The sequence below is a fragment of the Dromiciops gliroides genome, chromosome 3, assembly GCF_019393635.1.
Source record: "Dromiciops gliroides isolate mDroGli1 chromosome 3, mDroGli1.pri, whole genome shotgun sequence".
NCBI lineage: Eukaryota > Metazoa > Chordata > Mammalia > Microbiotheria > Microbiotheriidae > Dromiciops > Dromiciops gliroides.
The window spans coordinates 560,797,680-560,824,287 of NC_057863.1; the positions used below are offsets into that span (position 1 = coordinate 560,797,680).

The 26,608-nt window shown below is 42.1% G+C and overlaps 1 protein-coding gene across 7 annotated transcripts in view; it reads right to left on the reverse strand.

Annotated features, from left to right (window-relative positions):
* Nucleotides 1-14,318, reverse strand: part of SYTL2 (synaptotagmin like 2) — a 151,429-nt gene extending 137,111 nt beyond the window's left edge. For 5 of the 7 annotated variants that reach the window (XM_043992536.1, XM_043992537.1, XM_043992535.1 and 2 more), the window contains exon 1: nucleotides 14,147-14,318. The gene's annotated coding sequence lies outside the window, so the exon portion shown is untranslated. Of the gene's footprint in view, nucleotides 1-5,181; nucleotides 5,306-14,146 lie in introns of those variants that run through there. The other 2 variants (XM_043992533.1, XM_043992538.1) reach the window with 2 other exon arrangements.
* Between the last annotated feature and the right edge of the window lie 12,290 nt (nucleotides 14,319-26,608).

Here is a 26,608-nt window from a genome sequence, read left to right on the forward strand (position 1 = left end):
TTAATTTTTCATTCTTTTCCCAGCAACTAATTCTGGCTGAAGCTGACACACAAAGAAGAGGAAGAACTGGTTTTCTGGGAGCTGCACAAGGGAAATACTGTGGTAGAGTGAAAGGAATGCTGAATTTATAGTTGAAATATCTGACCTCAAAGAGGCAAGTTAGGTAGCTCAATGAATAGAATACTGGGGCTGGAGTCATGAAGATTTCAAATTAGGCCTCAGACATTTACTAGTTGTGTGACCCTGGACAAGTCACTTAACCTCTGTTTGCCTTAATCCACCGGAGAAGTAAATGGCAAACCATCCAGTAACTTTGCCAGGAAAATCCCATGGACAATATGGCCCACGGGGTCATATAGAGTCAGACTCGACTGAACAGCAACAATAACCCTGGTTCAAAAACTAACTCTGCTACTTACTGTTTGTGTGACTTCAGGAAAGTAACATCTGTTTGCTCATCTCTAAAGTAAAGTCTGTGGTCTATGATCTAAGATCCCATCCAACTTCAAAATCTCCAGTAATATGCTGTATGATCAGAGAATCGTAGATCGAGAGCTGGAAGGACTCTCAGAGGCCATCTCCATATTATATCTGAGGAAACTGAGGGTCACAGAAGTTGTGACTTGTCAAAGGTTACACAAGGGAGCAAGCATCAGATTTTGGATTTGAACTCTAGAGCCAGTGCTTTTTCTTTTTTTTCCCCATAAAAGTATTTTATTATTTTCCAGTTACATGTAGAGATAGTTTTCAACATTTGTTTTTATAAGATTTCTAATTTCAAATTTTTCTCCCTCCCTCCCTCCCCCCCCCTCCCCAAGACAGCAAGCAATCTGATACGAGTGAGAGACTTTTTGTTGTATAGTTGTGTCAGACTCTCTGTGAGTCCATGTGGGGTTTTCTTGGTAAAGATATGGTTTGGCATTTCCTTCTTCAGCTCCTTTCACAGATGAGGAAAATGAGGCAAACAGGGTTAAGTGACTTGAGCAGGGTCACACAATTATTAAGTGCCCGAGGCTGGATTTGTTTTGTTTTGTTTTGTTTTTGTTTTTGCTGGGCAATGAGGGTTAAGCGACTTGCCCAAGGTCACACAGCTAGTAAGTGTCAAAGGTCTGAGGCCGGATTTGAACTCAGGTCCTCCTGAATCGAGGGCCGGTGCTTTATCCACTGTGCCACCTAGCTGCCCCGCCCCCCCCCAGGCTGGATTTGAACTCAGGAAAAGGAGTCTTCCTGACTTCAACCCCAAAGCTCTAACCACTTTGCCATCTATTTTATCAAGAGGAGAGAGGTGCAGGGCCCCCTCAAGCCTCAGTCTCAACCTCTTCATTCTTTCCCCCAACCTCAGCTAGAGAGGCCTTATGAACTTCAAAGGGTCAAGACAATTTAGACTTTTTCTACAGATTCCTAGCAGTATCTCAGAAATATCTTACAGCTCCTGTATCAGGAGCCAAAAAAAGACTAGATAAGATTAAAAAAAAATAAATTCAAGGGTCTATGAAGAGTCCGGAAGAAATGCTATACTATACCTAAGGGGAACATCTTGTGGACACCAGAAAAAAAATATTTCCAGGAGCTGTTACTCTTTGCCACTTATGAATCCTATTTTCCCTCAGATTTTGTATGTACTCATGGGAAAGTGTGTTGGGTGGGGAGTGTTTTGTATCAACTATATCACTTTGGAAAAGGGGGTATTTGCTGTATGACTGATAATCATCGCCCATAAGGGATATATAGCAGCATGCTCTGGGGACTTGTCAGTGAAAGGGGGATCCAGGATAGTGCCTTAGATAATATGCTACACAAAGTAAATATCAGGTAACTTGGAGGAACGTATGCACTAGCAGCTGAGTGGGATCACTGAAAGGCCCCACTGAGAAAGTAATGATTGAGCTGAGCTTTCAGCTAGGGCTCCTGAGAGAGACAGACAGACAGAGACAGAGAGACAGGCATGGGGGACAGCCAGCCAGTGCTTTTTCTAAAGGGATGCAATAACTTCTTGCAAAGTCGAATCTCCATTAACACTGTCCTTCTGATTAATAAAAAGTGGGCCCTGCAACATCTTGGGCTCCAATGGTGTTGCAAGGATTAAGATAATGTAACCATTTAATTGCTATAAAAAGTAAAGTAGTTATTATCATATATTATAGACACCACCAACACAATAAAATCTCAAATTTATATAGCTCTTTAAGGCTTAAAAAGCACTTTCCTCTCAATCCTCTGAAGTGGTACAACCATTTGGGTGTCGAGTTGTTTCAGTTGTATTCAACTGTTCATGACACCATTTAGGATTTTCTTGTCAAAGATCCTGGAGTGGTTTGCCATTTCTATCTCCAACTCATTTTACAGATGAGGAAACTGAGGCAAACAAGGTAAAGTGACTTTCCCAGGGTTACACGGCCAGTAAGTGTCTGAGGTCAGATCTGAACTCAGGAATATGTGTCTTCCTGGTTCCAAGCCCTGTGCTCTATCCATTTTGCCACCTAGTTACCCAGTACAAATGTTACTATCCCTCTTTGACAGAGCCAGGATTCAAACACAGGTCTGCTAATTCCAGTTCCAGTGACCTTGCTACTTTACCGGCCAGTCTCGTTAGGCCAAACCAGAAATTCTGTGTAGAGTAACCAAGAAAATACCCACACCCAAGTGGGTCCTAGAACCGATTCAGCCACCTGGGTCCTCTTCCATGGTGGTGACCAGGAGCTAGGCTTGGCCTTCCAAAATTAGCCGAGATAAAAAGGATTTCTTCTTCCTTCCCAAAGTCAGATGCTCACTTCCTAAGGCTGACCCCCATCTTGTCTAGTATCCAGGGAGTGGGAAGAATGAAGGCATATACTCCAGTTATCATGTCATCAGTTCATGTTCTAACCTCAAGCCTAAATGTTCAACCCTCAGGCCTAGCACATTACCAACAGTAGACTCTTGGGAGCCAAAGACCTCCTATCCCTACAGGATTTTTCAATGTCTTCATACTGGAAAAATCATCCAGAAGAGCATCTCACTCTGTGAAATACAAGAAAAGAAAAAGATACCCCAAACCGCTGACTTCCATCCTACTCCATACTCCTATAATTTAAAAGTCTCACCCTATACTTTAAAATTTTGATAACAATTGCTCACAGAGGACAAAAGCATTGACCCAGCTTCTGCCAGAAAGGAATGAATGACTAAGGGCCAGCAACACTTAGAATTGTAGGGTTGATGTAGTGGGAGGCCAGACTGAGCAGATCACCTCCCCCCCACACCTCCATTCTTCAACCCCTCCCACCCATAACCACAGCAGCATACTCAGCTGGCATCGTTAACAAGGAGGGGAAAGCTGCCAGGTCTGCTTAGCACCATGTGGTCCAGGGGAACCAATACAGACTCCTAGAAAAGCAGAGCTAGAAGAGAACTGCTGATCCACTCCTGCTCACTTTACAGAAGGGGAAACTGAGGCCCATCCAGGGCCTCAAAAATTACTGTATAAATTTTAGCCTCATTGTTAAAGTTATTGTGCAGATAGATTTTCCCTTATAATACCCACAACTAGGAACAAGAAATAAAATCATTGTTGCCTCTCCATGAACTTTTTTTAAAAAGTTTTTAAGTGTGCACTGACTCAATCCCAGGCTTTCTCAGACCTTGAGCTTCGGGTCATGGTAGGAGCTAGGCAGCTTATTTAAAGATTGACATACATTGAGGGCACAGTCGAGTGTAAATAGACACATATGTGACAGTTGAATATCTCCTCATATAAATAAAAAGTGACCCTGATCCCCCAGATTCGGAGCCAGGTACATAGAGAAAAGGTGATGGAAAGTAGAACAGTAGTCAGAACTGTTCCTTCCGGAGAGGCAAAGGACGGTGGGAGCAGCAGAGCTCACAGTGGCCTGGGGCTAATCACCAGGAGTTTGTAACTGTGTTCTATTATGATTACTAGATGTACTCAAGGGAGGAATGGGAAGGTGAACTGCCGGAAGTTGGATAGGACTGGGTGAGCTTTGAAAAACAAAGATGGGGTCAAGGATGGACAGAAGTCACCAGAGATCTTGCTGACCCCAAGCCTGATGTCATCACTAACCATGCCTAGGTCATTTCCACCTATCCTTATAGACCCTTGCACGGAAATGACTATGAAGACTGAAGATGTAAGTAGCCTGCTATACAGGAAAGTGGAGCCCAACTGATCATTACATTTTAATCATCCATTGCTCATAGATCTAGAGATAGAATATTACATAATATTATATAATTATGCCATAATTATATAATATTATATAATGTTTTAGGGTTCACAAAGTTCTTTAAAAACACTGTCTCATGTTATCCTCCCAACTGAGTTAGCCAGAAATTAAGTGACTTGCCCAGGGTCACACAGTTAGTAAGCATCTGAGCTTGGATTTGATCTCGGGTCTTCCCACTTAAAGGGCCAGTGCTGTAGTTGCCTATGTGAGACTTCAAATGGCTCTCTAGGCCAACTCTTTCATTATACAAATGAGAAAACTGAGGCCCAGGGGGCTATGTCCAAGGTCATATTCCCTAAATGGGTATTTTCAAAAAATACCTGCATTAGCCTTATGTGGGTCATGTGAATTAGCTTAGAAGTTTCCTATGGATACATAAAGCATTTATTTGTGGCCTGTTATGTGCCACAGTTCAGACAGGAGACTACCAGGGGGATGAGGAAAGGCTTTATGTAGAAGTTGGTCCTTGACCTGCATCTGAAAGGAAACAAATAATCCTAAGTGGGTGAGCTAAGGAGGGAGGGCATGCCAGGAGTGGGGGAGCAGCCTGTGCAAAGACACAGAGAAGGGTGATAAAGCTTGATATCCTCAAGTCTTTCTTCTCACACACTCAAATATCCATTCAGCTTTCAGTGTTGTCACTTCTCCCCAACATCTCTCCCATTACTCCTTTTTCTCTGCTCACACAGTGAGCACCTTGGATCTTCAGCCTCTCATTATCCCTCACCAACACTATTGCAATAATCTCCCAATTCAGCCTCCCTGCCTCAATTCTCTCCCACTGAATGTTTCTTTATGCCGGGCACCTAGCACAGGACCCGATGGGTTCATGGTATAACAACCAGTGGATCAAAGGATAACCCAGACCCTTGTTGAAAGCTATTCCAGTCAAATGAAAACTTTGGCAAATCCTACAGAGCTGAAGAGGCTGGGAGTAGAAGCCTGACAACGGACTCACCTGAGGAGTTAAGTCTGGAGAGCCTTAACAGAGAGTTGAGGATTCATTCTGGTGGTAGAACAATTCAAGAGACTGTCTGATAAGGTGTGAGAGGGGGCTGTGATCTGCTCCTGAAGAGAGCATCTTTTACAGTATTATAGAAGTAGGACTCCCTGCCTCACCAGCAGGTGAGGGAAGGTTGGCTGTGAAGAAAGAACTTTGTAAGGTGAAAAATGAACAATAAATGTGAAGCACTATTATTGTTATTTTTGTATTACTGTATTTATAGAGTAAATTTTGTGTCACCATGACAGCTGAAATCCCTAGGCTCAGTATAAACTGCAAAGCGACTGAATGGCAGAGTTAAATATTTACTAACAGGGGCAGCTAGGTGGCACAGTGGATAAAGCACCAGCCCTGGCTTCAGGAGGACCTGAGTTCAAATCCGACCTCAGACACTTGATACTTACTAGCTGAGTGACCCTGGGCAAGTCACTTAACCCTCATTGCCCCGCAAAACAAAACAAAAAAACAAACAAACAAACAAAACCCAATTTCCTAACAATAGCATCGGCAGCTGGTGGCTCACTGGGTCTGGAGTCAGGAAGACCTGGGTTCAAATCCAGCCTCAGACACTTCCTAGCTATGAGAGAGGTAAGTCACTTAACCTCTGATTGCCTAACAAAATATATCCACTGTATCCACCAGAGAAAGAAATGGCAAAGCACTCCAGTATCTTTACCAAGCAAAACCCAAATGGGGTCACACAAAGGGTTGGACACAACTGAAATGACTGAATAACAACAAACTATAATAGCACACTAAGGACCAGGTGTCGAGTCCAAGAATTTAGTGGAAAATGTACACCCAAAATTCTAGGCCTTAGCTATTCAAATCCTGGTCTCTTACCTGCCTATACAAACTTGTTTAGTAACAACTTCTCAGGATCAGTTCCTCATCCATAAAATGAAGGAGTTGATTAAGATGATCTCCAAGATCCTTTTCAGTTCTAAAGCTATGAACCTCTTTCCCGCCCCCTCCTTCTTGGCTAAAAATGAGTGAAGGTATAGCAGATCACAGTAACCCAGAAGTATTTATTTCCATAGACAGAACATCCTATAGTATCCCAAACAGACCAAACTCTCTTTAGAATCTCACATCATTCCAGTGTCTGGACGCCCTGGTGCCTAAATACAGCTCCGACTTCATGACCTACAATTATAATGTCAGACTGCTTGGCTCTTTAGTACTAGATAGCAAATTGGTCCTTTCCTCTAAGAATAGGGTCTCAAGCAGTCTAACAAGGTTAGCATTAATACCACTTCAAAAGGACTTGAGGGTTGGGAGGAGAGATACGGAACAAAAGCAAAAAAACAAAATTCAATCATATAGAAAGAACTCTGAGATGACTATGCAAAAAATGGGATTTTAAAGATCCTTACATAGCAAAATAGAAGCTAGGTGTGACAGTAGATAGAGCACCAGGCTTGGAATCAGGAAAACCCAGCTTCCTGAGTTCAAATCTGACCTCAAGATACCTACCAGCTATGTGACCTGTAAAATGAGCCAGAGAAGGAAATGGCAAATGGCTCCAGTGTTCTTGGCAGGAAAACCTCTAAAAAGGTGTTACAAAGAGTCGGACATGACTAGACCAACTCAACAACAACAACAAATATCATAATGCTCACAGCTGACTTTAACATATCTGTGGAAGTGTCTTAAATATATCATCTTATTAACCTTCACAATAGCCCTTCAAGGTATATATCATTATCTTATTCTCCTCATTTTACTTATTTTATTTTTTCAATCTTAATAGTATTTTTTTTGGTTTGTTTGGTTTGGGGGGGGCGGTTTGGAGGAGGCAATTGGGGTTAAGTGACTTGCCCAGGGTCATACAGTTAGTAAGTGTAAAGTGTCTGAGGCCACATTTGAACTCAGGTCCTCCTCAATCCAGGGCCAGTGCTTTATCCACTGTGCCACCTTGCTACCCCTTAATAGTATTTTTTCCCAGTTACATGTAAAGATAGTTTTCAACATTTGTTTTTATTAGATCTTGAGTTCCAAATTTTTCTCCCTCCCTTCCCTCTCCCCTCCCCAAGACAGCAAGCAATCTGATATAGGTTATATATGTATAATCTCATTAATCACATTTCTGTATTTATTCTCCTTGTTTTTTACAAAAAAGAAAACGGATCCTCAGAAAAGTTATGCGACTTGTCCATCCCAAGAAGTGCCAGAAATGACATTATGAACTCAGATCTTTCCTGCCTCCAAGACCACATCATGATACCCTCTCCATGAATTTCCACCTCCTTTCTTTATTCTGTTAGATTTGTTCCACTGGATCCAGCCTGACGCTCCAAACTGGACTTTCATGGGGCCTTAAATGAAGCTAAGTGTAAGGGGAGCTCTACTTGTCAGCCAGTTTTCTCAGGTCATACTTCTAGTCTGGCATTGACTTTCAGCTCTAGCATTATTACACCAGTTGGTGGTTTACTGTAACCACCAGATTTTTCCTGACATAGTTATACTTAACCCATCACTTCCCAGTATGAATTCCTTTGGTTTTTTCCTCCTTTCTCATCTTAGTTACTCTCTAAGGAGGTTTATACTTTAGAATTTCATCAGTGTGGGTACGATTTCCAATGACTCTGATTTCCAGTCTTCACTTGAGCATAAGACCATAGATTCATATCTTTGGAGCTAGAAGGTCCAAATGACCTTCAGAGGTCATTTGGTCATTCCTTCATTCAGGTAGTACTAAGTGCTTCCTATGTATGGGGCCCTGGGCTAGTTCTGGGGATACAAATACAAATTTCTCTGTCCTCAAAGATGTTACTTTCTACTGGGACACAACATCCGGTGGAAAAAGTGTGAGATAATCAAAAGAATGAAAGAATACTAACAACTAGGAAAACCAGCAAAACTACTTGTGAGAAGTAGCCTTTAGTTGACCCTAAAGAGAAACTAAGGGTACTAAGAAGCAAGACAGGGAATGCTTTTCAAGCATGTAGGCTGTGGGCACAGTGCCTGGGCAAGGAGATATGGAATGCTGAGTTGGAGACCAGCAAGTAGACCAGTTCAGCTGGGCCATGGCGTGCCTAAAGAGGAATAATGGGAAATGTCTGGAAAGGCAGCCTGGAGCCAGACTGTATTTAATTCTAGAGGGAACAGGGAGCCATTGAAGATTTTTAAGTAGGGCAATAATAGAATTAGACCTGTGCTCTAGGAAGATTACATGGGCCAGTGCAGTTCTACAGAGGATGGACTATAGAAGGGAGACTTAAGTAGGGAGAACACTTACAGAAGAAAACTCCTACAGTAGTCCAGGTGAAAAGCAGCAAAGGCCTAAACTAAAGTGTGAGGGTAAAGAAGGAGACAGAGAGGGGAGATGGAGGGAGAATTTATAAGACTTGGTCACTGATAAAATATGTGGGACGAGGAAGTAGGAAGAGTCTAAGATGACTCTAAGGTTGTGACCATAAGGATGGAGAAGCCATCCACGGAAATAGGGAAATATCAAAGAATCACAGCATGCAGACCAAATGAAATAACGAGTGTAATGACCAACAAGTCCCACTACACATTTGTTATCTAATCCAAATTGGGCCTTCACTGAGACAAGGCTATCCCATTACTCCTACCAAGTCGATATGTTATCTCACTCCTCACAGTGGCTGTTCCAAATCTTTTTATTCTGTGTGTGTGTGTGTGTGTGTGTGTGTGTGTGTGTGTGTGTGTGTGTGTGTGTGAGAGAGAGAGAGGCAATTGGGGTCAAGTGACTTGCCCAGGGTCACACAGCTAGTAAATGTCAAGTGTCTAAGGCCGGATTTGAACTCAGGTTCTCCTGAATCCAGGGCCGGTGCTTTATCCACTGTGAAACCTAGCTGCCCAAATCTTTTTTTATTCTTCAAGCCATCCAGATTCTCAACTGTGGCCCTCTCCTTATATTCTATTGAGCAAATAAAGGCCAGTCACCACAAGATTCCTCTTCCCCCTTTCTTTATATCTCAAGATTCCTTAACATTAGCCCCCCCACTCTCTTCTCCTCTACCCTTGCCTCTGACGAAGCAATGCTTTTCCTTGACTCTTGATCCCACCCTTTTCCATCTTCTCCAGCAGGATCCCCCATAACCAATTTTTAAATCTCTTCCCTATGTACTGGTTCCCACATAATCCCTACAAATATGCTAGAGTCTCCCTCTCCTCTCCTCCATAGAACCTACCACCAGTTCTAGCTATTGTACTATATCACTCTTCCCTTTCACAGGCAACCTCCTGGAAAAACTGCCTATAATCACTGATTTCATTTCCTCTCTTCTTACTCATTTTCCAACCCTCTGCAATCTGGTTTTCATCCTCATCACTCAGCTAAGACTGCTCCCTCCTAAATTAGTTCTATTTTCTTATTTGGCCAGATCTGAGGAGTGGCTCTCATTTCTAGTCCTTATTGACCTTTCTGATGCTCTTCTGACCAACTTTTCCTCCTGGACACTCTCTCTTCTATAGGTTTTCTTGACATTGCTCCCTCAGTTCTCTTCCTACTTGTATGACCACACCCCAGTCGCATTTGCTGGTTCATCATTCATATTATACCCAATGATTTTGGATGTACTCACAGGCCCTGTCCTGGGCTTTCTCTTCTCTTCTCACTTACTTGGTGACCTCATCATTTCTCCATGGGTTTAATCTCTATGTGCAGAGCATTTCCAGATCCATGAATCCACCCCTAGTTTCTTCCTTGGGTTTCAGTCATGTGTCTACCATTTGGCATTCATCATTTCAAACTGGTTAACCCACAGGCAACTCAAATTGTGTCTAAAACATAACTCATTATCTTGCCCCCAAATTGAGCCCAAACTTCCATTTTTTTCTGTCAAGGATACCACTCCCCTTCCAGTCACCAAGGTCCCAGTCTTGATTTCACCCCACATATCCAATCAGTTTCCAAGTCTGTTGATTCATTTCCATAACTTCTCTTATATTAATCCCTCTCTCTCATTCACAGGACCACCACTCCAGTTCAGCCTCTCTCTGTATGCCTCTGTACTTCCCTATTACAATAGCTTGCTAACTGGTTTCCCTGCTTCAAGTCTCCATTCCAATTCATCTGCCACATGGCTACCAAAGTAATTTTCCCAAAATGCAGTTTGGACCTTGTCATTTCCCTTCTCAATAAACTCCAATGGCTCCCTATTTCTTTTCGTATTAAATACAGGGAGTCCCAAAAGTCTTAGTGCCAGCTTAACCTTTAAGATATATCCTAGGGGCAGCTGGGTGGCGCAGTGGATAGAGCACTGGCCCTGGATTCAGGAGGACCTGAGTTCAAATCCAGCCTCAGACACTTGACACTTACTAGCTGTGTGACCCTGGGCAAGTCACTTAACCCCAAATGCCTTGAAAGGAAGGAAGGAAGGAAGGAAGGAAGGAAGGAAGGAAGGAAGGAAGGAAGGAAGGGAGGGAGGGAGGGAGGGAGGGAGGGAGGGAGGGAGGGAGGAAGGAAGGAAGGAAGGAAGGAAGGAAGGAAAAAAGAAAGAAAGAAAGAAAGAAAGAAAGAAAGAAAGAAAGAAAGAAAGAAAGAAAGAAAGAAAGAAAGAAAGAAAGAAAGAAAGAAAGAAAGGAAGGAAGGAAGGAAGGAAGGAAGGAAGGAAGGAAGGAAGGAAAAAAGGTATATCTTAAATAAACTGATTTTTAAATACCTTCACAACATGTCCTCAAATTAACCTTTCCAACCTTGTTACATATTATTCCCCTCCCCACTACCTGTGGTTCAGCCATAGAAGACTTCTCACTGTTCCTTATACACCACATTCCTATCATCCCTCTCCATGCTGCACTCACTCCTGACCATTGCTTTTTAGAATCCCTTGATTCCTTCAAAACTCAGCTCATGCCACCTTTGGCATGAAGCCTTTCCTGATTCCTCCTTCTTCTACCCCCATCCCCATCTAGTAGTGCCCTCCTCCATCAAAATACAATTCTTCTAACTAGAAGAATTCCTCAAGTCAGGGGCTGTTTTATTTAAGTCTTTGTTTTCTGGTACCCAAGGGCATGTGGAAACCAACTCTAAGGAGGTGATTTTCAATGTGAGCATTTAAAGCTTGGAAAATGGCAAACTACATATAAGGGCTTGATTTAATATTTTGTCATCTAGACTTGAGAAAGTGTTGAGTGCACATTTTCCCACCTGAAGAACCAGTTGTTAAACTATATGTATATGTAAGTATATAATGTAGTGGTTTAAGGTTTGCAATGTTCATTACATACATCATCTCATTTAGTCTCCGCATCTACCCCATGAGGTAAATGTTAGAGGGATTAGCATCCCCATTTTAAAGGGGATGAAACTAAGGCTATGAAAGAGATTGTTACTTGCTCATGATCATAGAACTAGGGTCAGAAGTTCGATTTAAATCCAGGTCTTTCTGACTCTATTCACTCTCTTAATTATCCTAGGCTTAGCATGACTTTTCAAGGGAGGTGGGGAGCTCAATTATTGTGCAATATGAAGTGGAAAATGCAAGGAAAAACTAAAATGCAGAGACAAACTTTCCAGTCAAACAAGACCATCTGATTTTTCTCTTCTCCTGCCTAGGAAGGAAGTAGGGACAACATTAAATCATATTATCTCTTGTAATAAAAACCAGACGAGTCCGTACATGCTGCACTTGGAAAACTATCTGGATAGCCAGAAAGTCTATCACCAGTAAACTCCAGGCAACACTAGGAACTCTCAAAACTCACTCAGCCCCGTTCAGGCCAGCCTTTGCAAACAAAAGAGTGGTGTTTGGTGGTATCAGCGTGGTGATCCCCAGACTGACTTCTGTAGATATTTCTGTAGGTCAGTGCATCGTTAAGTAACAAAGTGGTAATTCATGCTCTCAACAAATATTTATTGAGTATGTATAAGGCTGTACAGATTGAGAGAAGCCCCTCAGGCGACACTGGGGATCATTCAGCAGCCAAAGACTAGAAATAGGTCCACTGGTTAAGATGATGCCAGACAATCAATCTTTCAGAGGCCTAGATTCACCCCTCCTACCTCCAATACATACAAGGGCTCTTTGGGGGGAATTTGGATGTTGTTGATTCAAGGAGGCAATTCAGGAGTAAAGGACAGGGTGCAGAAAGTGGTCCAAACAGAAGACAGTTTAACTTCCTATGTCATCACACACATTGAACTCCAGTTCTGAGGCCCTTATGCAAACAATCATCCTATAAACACCCTCCAATCCCTAATCAAATGAGATAAAATTGCTCCCTTTCTCCTAAGGTACACGCCCTTTTCTGATATATCCTTTTCAACTGTCTTGCCCTCCAAGGCTACTAAATGTGTAGTTAACCTAACTGCACCTTGATAAAAATGTGAAGAGTATGTTGGGAGTAGGCATGGTGTTATTTTGCAGTGACCTCCAGCAACTTAGAATGACCCTATCAAAAACTAAAAGGAGGATGAACACATCCTCCTTTTAAGGCCTCAGTACACCAGTTACTAGTAACCTGCTTTCTCTGGCTGATAGCTAGAGCTATTTCCCTCTTAGCACCAGTGGCTCAGATATTGAAAGGTAGTGTTAGTTCATTCTTCCTCTGAGACTCAAGTTGTTCTGCTTGTCTGAAGACTAGAGCTGTGTCTTTAAACCACAAAGCTCCATTGAATTGGTCAGGAGACCTAGAGCATGATTCATGGTGGTCATGCCACCCCTAATCTATCCTTCCATCACAACCTACTAGGGACTGGCAGTATATGATCTATGCTGTACCTAGCAAGCAGTTGCTCTTCAAGATTTAACACTCAATTCCTTTATTTTAGTTGCTGGCATTTTTAAAATTTAAAATTAAAAGACACCTCTTTGGAATTCTAGTGAGGAAAAATAGAGAAAGACACTTCTTAAATCTCTGCTAATAGGCCCAAAATCTTTTGTGCTCTCCAACTACTGATTTCCACACTGAAAATGGCCAAATCCCACAAGACATAGAAAGCCAAACGTAGAGGAAACGGCATTTGACATCCCAAGACCCGAGTTCCTTGCACCAGCACTTAATTAACTGTTTCCCTTAACAAGTCTTTGCGGATCAATTTCTTCTGTAAAATAAAAGGGTTTGGACTAGAAAGGTGATCTTTAAGGGCTTCTCCCTGCACTAATCTTCGGCTGTTCCGTGTATAATATGTATGTTTCTGGGTGGAGGAAGCATTGGAATTCTCAAATAAATTCCAATTTTCGTTTTCAGGGTTTTTTTGTTTGGTTGGTTTGGGGGGGGTGAAGCAATTGGGGTTAAGTGCCTTGCCCAGGGTCACACAGCTAGTAAGTGTTAAGTGTCTGAGGCCAAATTTGAACTCAGGTCCTCCTGAACCCCGGGCGGGTGCTCTTTCCACTGCTCCACCTAGCTTCCCCTAAATGCCAATTTTCAAATTAGAAATCAGCCCTATTTACAATAAGCCTCATCTATCTACCCCTATCCCTTTCTCTCTTCACTAGAGAACTTAGAAGACGTCTTAATTTCTTCCACTTTTGCCTCAGTAATTCAGCAAACAAGTCCTCTCTAGAGCATCCTGCTCGGAGTCCCAATGTCCCTCCTCAAAAGCCTAGGAAGGATTCTAGAGATGGAAAGGACCTTAAAAGCCATGGAGTCCGACCTCAGATTTTACAGGTGAAGAAACTGGGACGCAGCCCAGTCCAACCGCTGGCCCGCTCCGGGGCGGCCCCTGCTCCCTTATGCAGCCTCAGCTCAGCTCTTGGGGTACAGGGAAACTCTCGCGGGTGCCCATCACTTTACACTGTCTCTGTGCCAGCATTCGGCTGAACGCACTCCGTGGCACCCCCTCCCCTCGAGAACCCCGGCTGACTTCTCTCACTCCCTTCTTGCCAGTTGCACTCCCGGGTCGGTCGGGGGATCTAGGCTGCGCCGCGCCCCTCAAGCCCCCGGTGCCTCTAAGCCTATGCACGCAAAGCCGGCAGCACCCGGAGGCACAGAGCGCATTTACCTTCCTCCGGGACTCGGCCGGGGCTAGTGCCTCCTCCTGTTCCTGGGCCGTTGCCGCGGCGCCGTCTCCCCAGCCACTCTCCTCTCACCAGCGCGTTCTCCCAGCCCAGGTGCAGCTTGTGTGTCTGCAGTCGGAGCCCAGAAGGTAAGGTGTGCGGCTCTCCCCGAGCTCAGACGGGAGGGCAGGCTGGCTAGCTTTCACCAATAAGCGGAGACCTCCCCACACACTCGCCCCGCCCCGCCCCACCCTCCTCCCAACTTTCTCCTCTCCAGGGTCTCCTTCTCTCCCGGGCGCAGCCCTTGCCCTTCCTCCCCCCCCCCCTTCCTCTCCAGGGCCTCTTTGTAATCTTCTCTTCTTCCTTTCCCTTAGTTCTGCGGTTCATCCAGCTCGCTCTCTGCCCCTTTATGCTGCCCTCGTCTTTGCTCTTGGCTTCCCCGCTTTCCCGTCTTCTGTCCCTATAAGGTATTCTCAGCTCCATCTCGCCTTCTCTCCCCTTTTCCTTGATCGCTCTTTTCCTGTATTCCTCAACCCATTTCTAACCTTTCTTTTCTAGCTTTCATAGGACTGGCGCACAGTCTTGAAGTTTCGTTCCCCACAAATTCTAAGAACTCAATTTAGTGCTTGGCCATTACAACGCGATTTCATTTACATTGGCTCATTTCATCAGAGAAAGGCAGTGCAGAGTGCAGGAGCCAGGAACCGCCTCAGATGCTTACTACCTGTATGATCAAGGGCAAATCACTTCCTCTCCGGGCCTCATTTTCCCTATTTGTAAAACGAGAGATTTGGGCTTCAAGATCCCTAAGGGCTTTTCTAGTTCTAGATTCTATGAAATCCTCCTTTATGACAATAATGTTGTTTTTCAACCCTTTCGATAAATGTTTCTGAGCAAATAGAGAGGGAAAACGTTCTTTCCCCCTCTCCAGCCGAGTATATAGCAGATTTTCTTGTTGGCTGGTTAGGTGGTACATTGACTACAACCCCTGGACTCAGTCATTAATACCTGAATTTGATTCAAGCTCAGAAACTTACTAGACCCTGGTCAAAGCACTGAAAACTCTCTCGGCTTTTGTTTCCTCATCTGTACAATAATAACATAGTGCCTGGCACACAGAAGTAAGCTTAAATAAATGCTCGTTGACTGACTGACCCTCCTTACTGGGTTGAGAATCAAATGAGTTAATTAATCCATGCAAAGTGCTTTGCAAACCTTAAAGTGTTATATTAGAAAGAGCCAACTAAACAAAGAATCAGATGATCTGGTTTCTAGACCAGGCTATATAATTTTGTTAATCACTTGTCCTCTGTGATACTTGTACTACCTAACTGGAAGGGTTATAATGAAGGTCAGAGGAGTGAATGCCTGTGAAAAATGCCTTTTTAGCTATCAGCTAGGAGGGTGAAAGAATGGGAAAGGAAATGAAAATTGCTATTGTGTAATTTGTATGTTGTTAAATGATGCAGTCTGCCCTCAGAAATCCTGGGACTGAAATGAACTTTTGCTCCTTCCCTTTCCCATCCTTTCAACATTACCCTCCACCTCACCTTGCCCCAGGACACTCATTCTGAGTCCTGGCTGCCCACTGAGGTGTGCCATCTAGCCCTGCCTTTTGTTTCACAGATTCATAGAATGCTAGAGCCAGAACAAACCTTAGAGTTCACTTAGTTACAGAATCTCAAACTTAAAAAGGACCTCACAGAACATCTAGTCTAACCTACACCTGAACTGGAATTGTTCTCTGTAGTACTCCTGCCTGACAAGAGGTGGTCCAGCTCCTACCACAGACTTCCAGACAGAGAGAAACCACTCATAATGCTTGAGGGAGCCCATTCCATTTTGGGGAGAGGGGGTGAGGCAATTGGGGTTAAGTGACTTGCCCAGGGTCACACAGCTAGTAAGTGTCAAGTGTCTGAGGCTGGATTTGAACTCAGGTCCTCCTGAATCCAGGGCCAGTGCTTTATCCACTGCGCCACCTAGCTGTCCCTCATTCTATTTTTTGAAAGCTCTATTTGCCAAATGCCTTTGAATGAATGGATGGATGGATGGATGAATGAATGAATGAATGAACGAACTAAAGAAGGAACAGCCCAATTGCCTCATTTTGCAAATGAGGAAACAGAGGCTCAGACTGGACTAAATAATAGTAACAGCCAGCATATACATAGCACTTTGAGGTTTGCAAAGTACTTTACAGATACGATCTCATTTTATCCTCACAGCAACTCTAGAAAGTAGGTGTCATTTTTATCCCGGTTTTACAGATGAAGACACTAAAGCAGACAGAGTTTGAGATTCTTACCCAGGGTCACAGAGCTGGTACGTTTCTGAGGGTAGATTTGAATTTGGGTCTTCCTGACTCCAGACGCAGCACTCTAGCCAGTGCACCACCGAGCTGCTTCTGAGAGCCCTTTCAAATCTTTGAAATGAAATAATAATTGTGGCCTTGAATTCCATTTTGCTGAGTTACTTGGGAACATGTTAGTATCTGTTCAGTCAACAAGTATTTATATGGTCATGGTATATTTTGATTTATCTGGCTATGGTAAATGTCCAATGCCATCTTTGGTGCTGAGGCTGAAGACATGGTTAACTGGCTTCCTCTTGGCCACTCTTCCAAAATAGTAAAATGAGGAGACTAGTGTTAGCACAGGAGGAAGAGAAGTAGAGGAAGGTCGTGGGAGGGGCACCAAATAGCCTGGAAATCATCCCAGAATTGTTTTCTCTTTGTGGTGGATACTACCAAGCGCTCCTGCCACAAGCCCAAATGATTCTATCGATTTAAGGGAAGCAGCCTCAGGAAAGGCTGTCACTATATATTTTCGGAGCTGTGCCACGTTTCTGTGGTTGCAGAGAATGTAGCAGGAGTCTGGGGAGTTTTGTGGGACTGACTAGGCAGCAATCAGGCATCTGCCATCATTGTGGCCTTTTAAATGCACACACTCCTGCCTGCTTGCCCTAGGGGAATGGTAGCCACAATATTTGTACTTGGGGATGGTGCTGTGATGACAAGAGTGTTGTGGGCCATTGGATTCTTGGAACATTATCTACAACCTATCTGTGCCTTGCCCTAAGATTGTGTCCAGTCCAATGAGCCAGAGACTTGTGTGTTTCAAGGTTGAGCATGCTGACAACTGAACTAGAGGGTTTCTAAGCTACCTTAAGGCTCTAACATGCTGTGATTCTATGGTTATGGTCTAGTTATCAAATTGTATAGGGAAATTTGAGGCATCTGGATAAGAATCATGGACTCTCAGAGGTAAAAGGGACCTGAGAAACCTGGATGTCTCCTCTGAAAATCTCCAGTGATGGGAATCAGGTAATGGGAGGATTTTTGTTAAAGGAATGAAGAACTGAAGAATGTTAGGTGTTAGGTCAGGGTAGTTGTGTGATTCTGTTGGAGTCACAGTGATGCTTCATAATGCAAATCTAGAATATGGCTCTTCAAAATACCATAGTGTACCACTTTTTCCCCAGTCATAAGGATGTTGCAGAATCATTTGATTTATCAGCAAGCAGGTAAATATTTGCACATGGGAAGGGTGAGGTATGATAAGCATTGACAAGTCTTCCGTGTTACATATTTTTGATATGGTACAGAAAACTAAGTCTGCCACCCTCATTGCTGTTTTTTATATGGTCCAGAAAATTGAGTTGCTATCCACATAAACTAGGGGATCTTTTCTACTTAAAGATTTTAGGATTTAGAGATGGAAAAACATTTTAGAGAGACATGAATGAAGCAATCATTAAGCACTTACTGTGTCCAAAGCACTATGCTAAGTGCTTGGAATATACATTTCTTTGTTTGTTTTTGTTTTGTTTTGGGGGGAGGGCAGGGGCATTGAGGGTTAAGTGACTTGACCAAGGTCACACAGCTAGTAAGTGTCAAGTGGTCTGAGGCCGGATTTGAACTCAGGTCCTCCTGAATCCAGAGCCATGCTCTATCCACTGTGCCACATAGCTGCCCCCTGGGAATACAAATAGAAGAGTAAAACAGCCTTGTTCTTAAAAGAACTCCATATTTTAATGGAGAAGAAAAGATACATGTGAAGTTTCCGATGCAAAAAGAACAGAAAAGCCTCCTGGTCCTTAGAGTAAAGCAGGCATCCCAGTTAGGTGATGTTAGATGTCATCTAGTTCAACCTCCTCATTTTGCAGATGAGGAAACTGAGACCCAAGAAAGCTAAATGACTTGTTCAAGGTCACACAGGTAGTAATTGGCACGCTAGAACTAGGACTCTAACTGAGGCCCTCCTGACTCCTGAGCCAGTCTTCTTTCCTGCTACCTCCCATGACTTCATCTTTAAGCTATGTATTTATAATGACTACTACCCACAGAGCTTGTTGATGTTTCTGAAAACCCTATAAAATTATGTCTAGCTTGGTAATGTGGTTAGATCATTTCCAGCAGTAAGTATCATATAGATGGCATTTAAGAACACAAAATCAGAAATGGAACAGGCTCAGAAAAGCCAGAGTTCTGTCTTAGAAATAATATTCCAAGCCCACACACTACTTAAGCCTTTTGAAGTAGAATACATTCTGCATTTTTAGCAAATTCAAAATTATGTTAGAAAACCTTCCACAATATTTAACGAACCATTCATTTCTATGAGGTTTTATATTTTGCAAAGGATTTCTATTGTTAAATATCTCTTTTGATCTTCATAAACAACCCAAGGGAGTGGAAGAAGCGAAGGGTAGATTTTATACTATTAGCTCCAAGGCTCCTATAAATTCTATGACAAATAGCTGGTTTGTGATCAAATTATGATTAGAATCCAGGTCTCAGACACATACTCCAGTTCTCTTTCCCTCTTCACTATTATTCAGTCGTTTCAGTCATGTTTGACTCTTCATGACCCCATTTTCAGTTTTCATGGCAAAGATACTGGAGAGGTCTGCCATTTCCTACTCCAGCTCATTTTTTAGATGAAGAAAACTGAGGCAACAAACAGTGTGATTGACTTGTCCAGAGTCACATAGCCAGTAAGTGTCTGAGGCCAGATTTGAACTTAGGAAACTGAAACTTCCTGACTCCAGGCCTGGCGCTCTATTCACTGTTCCACCCAGCTGGCCACGCCACTCCACTCCACTGCCTTTAAAGGGTTAAGATGGTTATGGTCCAGTTGTTTTATGATATTTATACGTCATGCTTTTGTGCACTGAATGTTTTTAAATACTAAAAAAGAGAAAGAACATGCTCATGAGGCTTTCATTTCTCAGTTGGGCATCTGTAATAATTTTTTAAAATTATTTTGTGTCACTTGACACTTACTAGCTATGTGACCCTGGGCAAGTCAATTAACCCCAACTGCCTCAACCAAAAAAAAATTATTTTGTGCTTTCATCTCAGAATCTCCAATCCTCGATAAACATTAATTAGTCATCTCCCTTTGAAATTTCTAGATTTACTCATGTTTTAGTATGAATCTTTTCAGAATTTTGATTTTCCATAGATAAAGAACACTTATTCCTAAAGCAGATACCCTCCAGTTTATCAATTGCCCTCCCTAAAATATGGCGTCCAGTAACTGAAATATAGCACTCTACGTATGGCAGTTGTATTCATGGAAGGATACAACAGATCTCTTACCTTGTCATTCTTGAACATTGTTTCCCGATGCAGCCTTAGATTGTATTATTTCTTTTGACTGCCATATGCCACTAGTGGTTCATACTTGAGGAACCTCACCCAATTCTATACATGCAAAGCTGATTTTTTTTAACCCAAGCATAAAAACTTTATGTTTGGTCCCATTAAATTTAATTATACTAATTTCAACCCAATATCCTAACAGACCCTTTCACCAGCCATTGCTGTCATGGAGGAAGATGCAAAGATACCAGTGAGAAGTTCAAAATCCTCCAGACTCTTTCAAACTTCAAGGTCCTCCTCTGGCCACAAGGAATGAGGAAGAGACACCGGGAATCCTGACAGAGGCCTCTCCGTCCCTCTCTCAGTTCCTCTTGAAGGGTATGTTGACAGTCCCTTCTCAATTTGCCTTGATAATTTATAGACAATCATTGAGTCACAACCAGATTTTCTCAGCCTATCCGAAACATGATTCTTGTGCAACATCAATCCATTCCAAAGGTCTTCTAGCACTTAGTCTAAGACTTATGAGGTGATCGATTGATTTAGGCATATAGTTAGTTAATGTATCAAGTTAAAAATGGGGGTGCAGTGGTTTTAACCCCACCCTTATGGTTGGAAATGGCTGCCTAGGAAATAGTGGAAGGGGATAGAATATCCTTCTATAAGTAGGAGGGGAAAAAAGTCCTTTAGTGTGAAGTATTTCCAGGGGGAAAAAATTAATGCAGTTAGGATAATGGTGGGCGGGGGAATCTTTGTGTAAATACTCCCCCTGGGCTGCTTGCTTACTCTGGCACTAATACTTAAGTAGTTGGGTCCCCTTAGGGTTGCTGCTATTGCTAAGTTCTAGTAGTTCTCCACTACTATTGTTCACAAGCCTTCACTGTATGCTTGCCATTAACAGCTAGCCAATAGGAAAAAATAGGCCTCAAAGCAAAAGTATTTGCTTTGATGAAAGTCAAACTAGTAAAACTGTATAAAATATTCCCCCTCATAAATTCTGTGGTACATTTCCCACAAATACACATAGCATCTGCATGAAGAATGGGCACAAACCTCCAGTACAGTGGTAGTGAGGCACTAATGTGACAAGGCTTCTTATGGCTCTGGTGCTGATTCAAAGTCCTTTCTCTTCTTCGAAGTCCTTGCAAAACTCAACTCAAAGTTGCCAGGACTAACTCTTTCTTGAGTCCATAGCCATCTCTCTTCTCTGCTGCTAAGGTTTATGCTCCTCAAAACTGCTTCTGGTCTCAAGCATCTTCTATGTCTATAGCTACCTGGAAGGTAGTGTCTCTGCTCCCTCAAACAGGACTTGATTATTTGGAACTGTCTCTCCAGCTACTAGGTTGGGTGTCTTCTTCTGGTCTTCACTACTGGATGCTACAGTGATGGATGGCTGGTGAGAAGGAGGAAGAAGAGTACAGAAGAAGAGGAGGAATAGGAGGAGAAGAAGAAAAGCAGGAGAAAGAAGAGGAGGAGAATAATGCCCCCAAAAGGGAATGAAATGTCCATACCCTATTGACTCAGAGATCCATTCTCTCACTATACCTATACACCAATGAGGTAAAAGACAGAAAAACTTTTCCCATATATATCACAAAATAGTCGTAGTAGTATTTATTTTGGTAGCAAAGAAATGGAAAGCAAGTGTTTTTTTGATAAAGGGAATAGCTAAAGAATTGTGGTTCATGAATATAATGAAATATTGCTATATAGGAATGACCAACATCCCAACCCGCATCTCCCCCAAAAGAGCTGAAAAATGTACTTCATTCCCTTCAGTGCAGAGGTGGTAACCTGTGTGTGGAATATAGCATTAACAGTGTTAGACACCATTAATGAATTCATTTGTTTTACTGACCCAAGGCCATGCTCAGAGCCAGCTTGTTCTGGCTCTGGAGAGCCAACTGTGAAATTTTCAGGGTGAGCGTTTGCACTTTGAGAAATTGGTAAAAGCTACAAATCAATGCTTGATTTATTGTTTTGTTAATTGCCTACATGTGTCAGGCTGGTTGTTAAATGCTTACCAGCACACTCCTGGGTGAACTGCTTTTTTTTCTCTTTTTCTTTTTAAACTTTGCTACAAGTGATAGCTTATTAGGTAGAAGAGGAGGAAGGAAATATATTCAGACAGAAATTTGATGTAATAACAAAAACCTCAAAAATGTTTTTTAAAAAACCTTATAAACTTTAAAATCAATTTTAAAAAACAAATATAATTATTTTAAAAAATGATTACTAGATGAACATAATAGGAAGATCGCCCAACCTTTCCAGATGATGTGGGCTCAAGTTACCAGCTGTGTCACCTTGGGTAAGTCCCTGAACCTCTCTGGGATTCAGTTTCCTTATCTTTTAAAATGATGGGATTATTTTTTCTTTTTTGTTTTTTTGGCGGGGCTATGAGGGTTAAGTGACTTGCCTAGGGTCACACATAGCTAGTAAGTATCAGTGTCTGAGGCCGGATTTGAACTCAGGTCCTCCTGAATCCAGGGCTGGCGCTTTATCCACTGTGCCCATCTAGCTGCCCCTTAAAATCCTAGGATCTTGCTAGAAGTCCTACAAGGATTTCTTTTGGTGAGTTTAAAAAAATTGTTAAGCATCCATTGTGTACAGACCCTGAGCTAAAGGCTTGAGATGATACAAAAGTTTAGGCAAGTGTGGTTAGCATCATTTATCTGAGATGTCATATTGACATGATATGAGAACATGATTTCTACGATGCTAAGAACTCCATATCTTTACATAGAGCTTTCCACTTTCCTAGAATGTCATCTTCAGATAGATAAGCATTTACTAACCTCTTGTTATGTACTTGGGACTGTTCTAAACTCATCTTCTCTTGCTATAATCTTAAGCCAATCCTCCTTCAAAAGTCAGCTCAAAGGTCACTTCTTCCAGCTACAGGGTGCCACAGTGAACACAGTGCAGGGTCTGGAATCAGGAAGATCTGGAGTTCAGATCTGGCCTCAGACACTTGCTAGGCAAGTCACTTTGCCTCTGTCTCCATTTCCTCATCTGTAAAATGGGGAATATAATAGCACCTACTTCCCAAGGGTTGTCTGAGGATCAAAATGAGATAATATATGTAAAATGCTTAACATAATGAGTGGCACATAGTATGTGCTATAAAAATGTTAGTTGCTATTATTATTATATATTTATTATCATTGTTATTATTATAGACCTTCCTGATTTTCCCAATCAGAAATCACCTTTCCTTTCTTGGACCTTGCATAATACCATATACCTCTCCTATATTATTTTTCTATTGTATTTATATTATAGTTATCTGGTCATATGTTGTCTTTTTTCCACACTATCCCCTTCAAATTTAAGGAGGGCAGGGACTGGTCATCTAAATTGTGACTTTCTCTCAGTTCCCAGAAAAGTGTTCTGTAGGAGTAGATATTTTAAAATTTGTTTTAATTCGATAATTGTTACAGTATTGATGACAGCATTCATCCTGAAGATTACTCAACTGCACTAGAGATAGATGTGAATGCAAGCTTTTAAGGAAGAACAGACTTTTTAGTCATTGTTTTAGAATAATTTAGTGAAAACCTAAATCATGTAAATATGTATTATAATGTGTTTATATGTGTATATTCACATAAAAACCTGTGTTTATATTGTACACAGTGACAGCAACATTGTGTGATGATTAACTGTGATGGACTTGGCTGTTCTCAGCAGTGCAACGACAATTCCAAAGAACTCATGATAGAAAATGTTCTCCACATCCAGAAAAAAGAACTGTGGATTCTGTTTGCGGATTGAACCATACTGTTTCTACTTTTTGGCTGGTTTTTTTCCCTCTTTTTCAAGGGTTTTCCCTTTTGTTCTGATTCTTCTTTCACAACATGACTAATGCAGAAATGTGTTTAATTGCACATTATATAACCTATATAAGATTGCTTTCTGTCTTGGGGAGGGGGGGAGGAGGGAGGGAGGGGGGGAGAAAAATCTGGAATTAAAAATCTTATGAAAACAAAAAGTTGGACAACTATGTTTACACGTAACTGAAAAATATAAAAAAAAACTTTTATGATTAAAAAACCCTGTGTTTATGCTTCCCCATTTCCTCCATTATATAAATGTATGTTGTGCATATAATATATATATATATATATAATGTGTGTGTGTACACAATATATGCACACATACATATAGACACCAATATATACATACACAGAAAAGGGGTCGGGAAGGGAAAGAAGGGAGGAATAAGAGAGAGAAGAGGGGACAAAGGATAAAGGGGAGGAGGAGGAAGAGAGAGCGACAGAGACAGAGACTATCCCCTGAACTAGTGAACATTCCTTAACTCCTTTGCACCAAATGAGAATTGTTGACCAAAGACATTTCATAACCCATCATTCCACTTCCCACTTCTTGGAAGCTAACCACACTGTAATCCTATTCATGGTTAACTACACAGACTAGAAAATACCCATTCTCCTCTTCTTCCTCTATCCCCCCTTTTTTTTGAGGGGCAATGAGGGTTAAGTGACTTGCCCAGGGTCACACAGCTAGTAAGTGTCAAGTGTCTGAGGCTGGATTTGAACTCAGGTCCTCCTGAATCCAGGCCAGTACTTTATCCACTTCACCACCTAGCTGCCCCCCTCTATCCCTTTATTAACTGTGTTTGATGCATCTAGAATCAGTCTTTTTCTGTCTGCACTCTGTTCTGCCTATCTGTGGATGGACTAACATCTGCAAATAGATCAGTTTTCCTCCAGTGAGGCACCCCATGAATGGCCTCAGCCACTCGGTAACAGGTCTGTGCTTGCCATTTGTCCCCAACCACTATGTTCTAGTGCTTCCCTCTCAAACTACCTTGTAATTCTCTACTGTGTGTATACATACAACACATATAGGTTTGTTTTGTATTTATGTTGTTTATTTTGCGTACATACTTGTCTCTCCCATTAGAATGTAAGCTCTATGCTGTTTCATTCTTTGTACTTGTATTCCCAATGCCTAGTATAGTGCCTGGGACTGGTGGGTACTTAATAAATATTTGCTGATTGACTGGTTGATTTCCTACTTCTAATTTCTTAACTTCATGGGACAGAAAAGCAAAGGGGAACAGCTGGTTATGAAAACAGTTGGTGTTTTCAGGTTTCTTAGAATCTCTAGCTTCTTCAGGACCCAATTCCATTACTATATCCTATATGAGGTCACTCCAGATTCCCTTCTGTTGTTAATGTCCTTCCTCCTGGAAATAATTTTGTATATATTTTAAATTTATTTTATGTACATATTGTTCCCTCCCATTATAAATTCCTTAAGGGCAGGAATTGCTTTATTTTTATCTCTGTATCTCTAGGCCTAGCATCCAGTAGGTGTTAATAAATGTTAGTTGAAATGAACAGTTTTTGGTTTATTTAAAAACATTTATTAAGTGCCTTCTATGTGCAAAGGCATTGTGCTAAGGCACTGATATACCCAGCAGAGTCTTTCTACTAAGGTGCCAACAAATCTAATGAAGGAAGAGGGGAAGACATGAACACATGTTTTTATTTGAATGGTTATTTTATCCAATCCCTCCCTAAGGTCAAGTAGAATGCCGAGTAAATATGAACGGTTAACATTTAGCTGCAATAAAATTAGACATTTGAGTAGGTTGCAGCTGTCGTCATGGATGGTAATTAGACAGTCACCCAAGTTTCTAAGACAAGGAACAGGCACGCCTTGTGGTAGGATGGAGGAATGGGAAGAAGAAAAGTTATGCTACAATTTATTGGTGCTGAGAATTTCAAAATGTGCAAGTTTAAATCTTTTTTTGTTTGTTTGTTCAACAGCCAGTTTGGATCCAAGGCAATCAATGAATTCTGCTAATGTTTGCAATTGGTTTCAAAAGAATTTTCACCAAAAGAATTCCTGAGAATTGCCCAAAAAAAGCAGAATGTGGTGTTTTTGACCACAACTTTATTTTGACTTGCGTGAGGTCCTGAGGGGCTTTGGGAGACTTTGGAGGGTTACCAAGGAATCAAAATCAAGCAAGGCTGTGAGGTTTTTGAGATGCATGTGACCAAAAGCAACCTCCCAGCCCCAACACTGGCTACAGGATGCTGTGGTTCCCTGGGTGAGGCAGCAGCGCGCAATGTTCAGCATTTTTAGAGCAAGCAGATAACATTTGTGAAAACTGAAAAGGAAACAGTATCATACCCAGGGGGAGGTTTTAATTCTTAAAGGAAACACAGAGTCACCACACTTATGATTCTTAAAATGCTTATACACTTTAATCTCCTTGGTGGGGTTCCCCAAAAGAATTCCAAGGCCCTTTAGAATCATTTCTTAAGGCATGAGGAAAAAACAAACCAGGCAGAGCAGGGCCCATGTGGCATCGTTACCCTCCACCTAGGTCATAAGGCAGTTTTTGTTGTTTGTCCTTCATTCTCGAAGAGAACTGTGACGTGCAGATTATGTCATGACTTTCAGTGAATTGGATTTAAGTGAGGCAGGGCTGTGCAAAGTCACCAGCCTCACTCTCTCCTCCAGAGTTATCTAGGTCCAATGGCAAGATGACCTCAAATGTTGAGGCAATCAGGGTTGACTTGCCCAGGTTCGCACAACTAGTAAGTATCAAATGTCTGAGGTCACATTTAAACTCAGGTCCTCCTGACTCCTGGGCCAGTGCTCTATCCACTTTACCACCTAACTGCCCCATAAATCATTATCTGTAATAGGAAAGACCTAGACTGAGGCACTCAGATAGGAATTTATTGAGGCACAGAGGTTGTCTAGGGGACCTCTTGGTCAGAGGTCAAGTTCCAGAAGGACAGACAGGGCAGGAAGAGTCCATTAGGTGTGGTGGGTCAGGCAAGTCAAAAATCAAGTCCAGGGATGTCAGTTGAGCCTG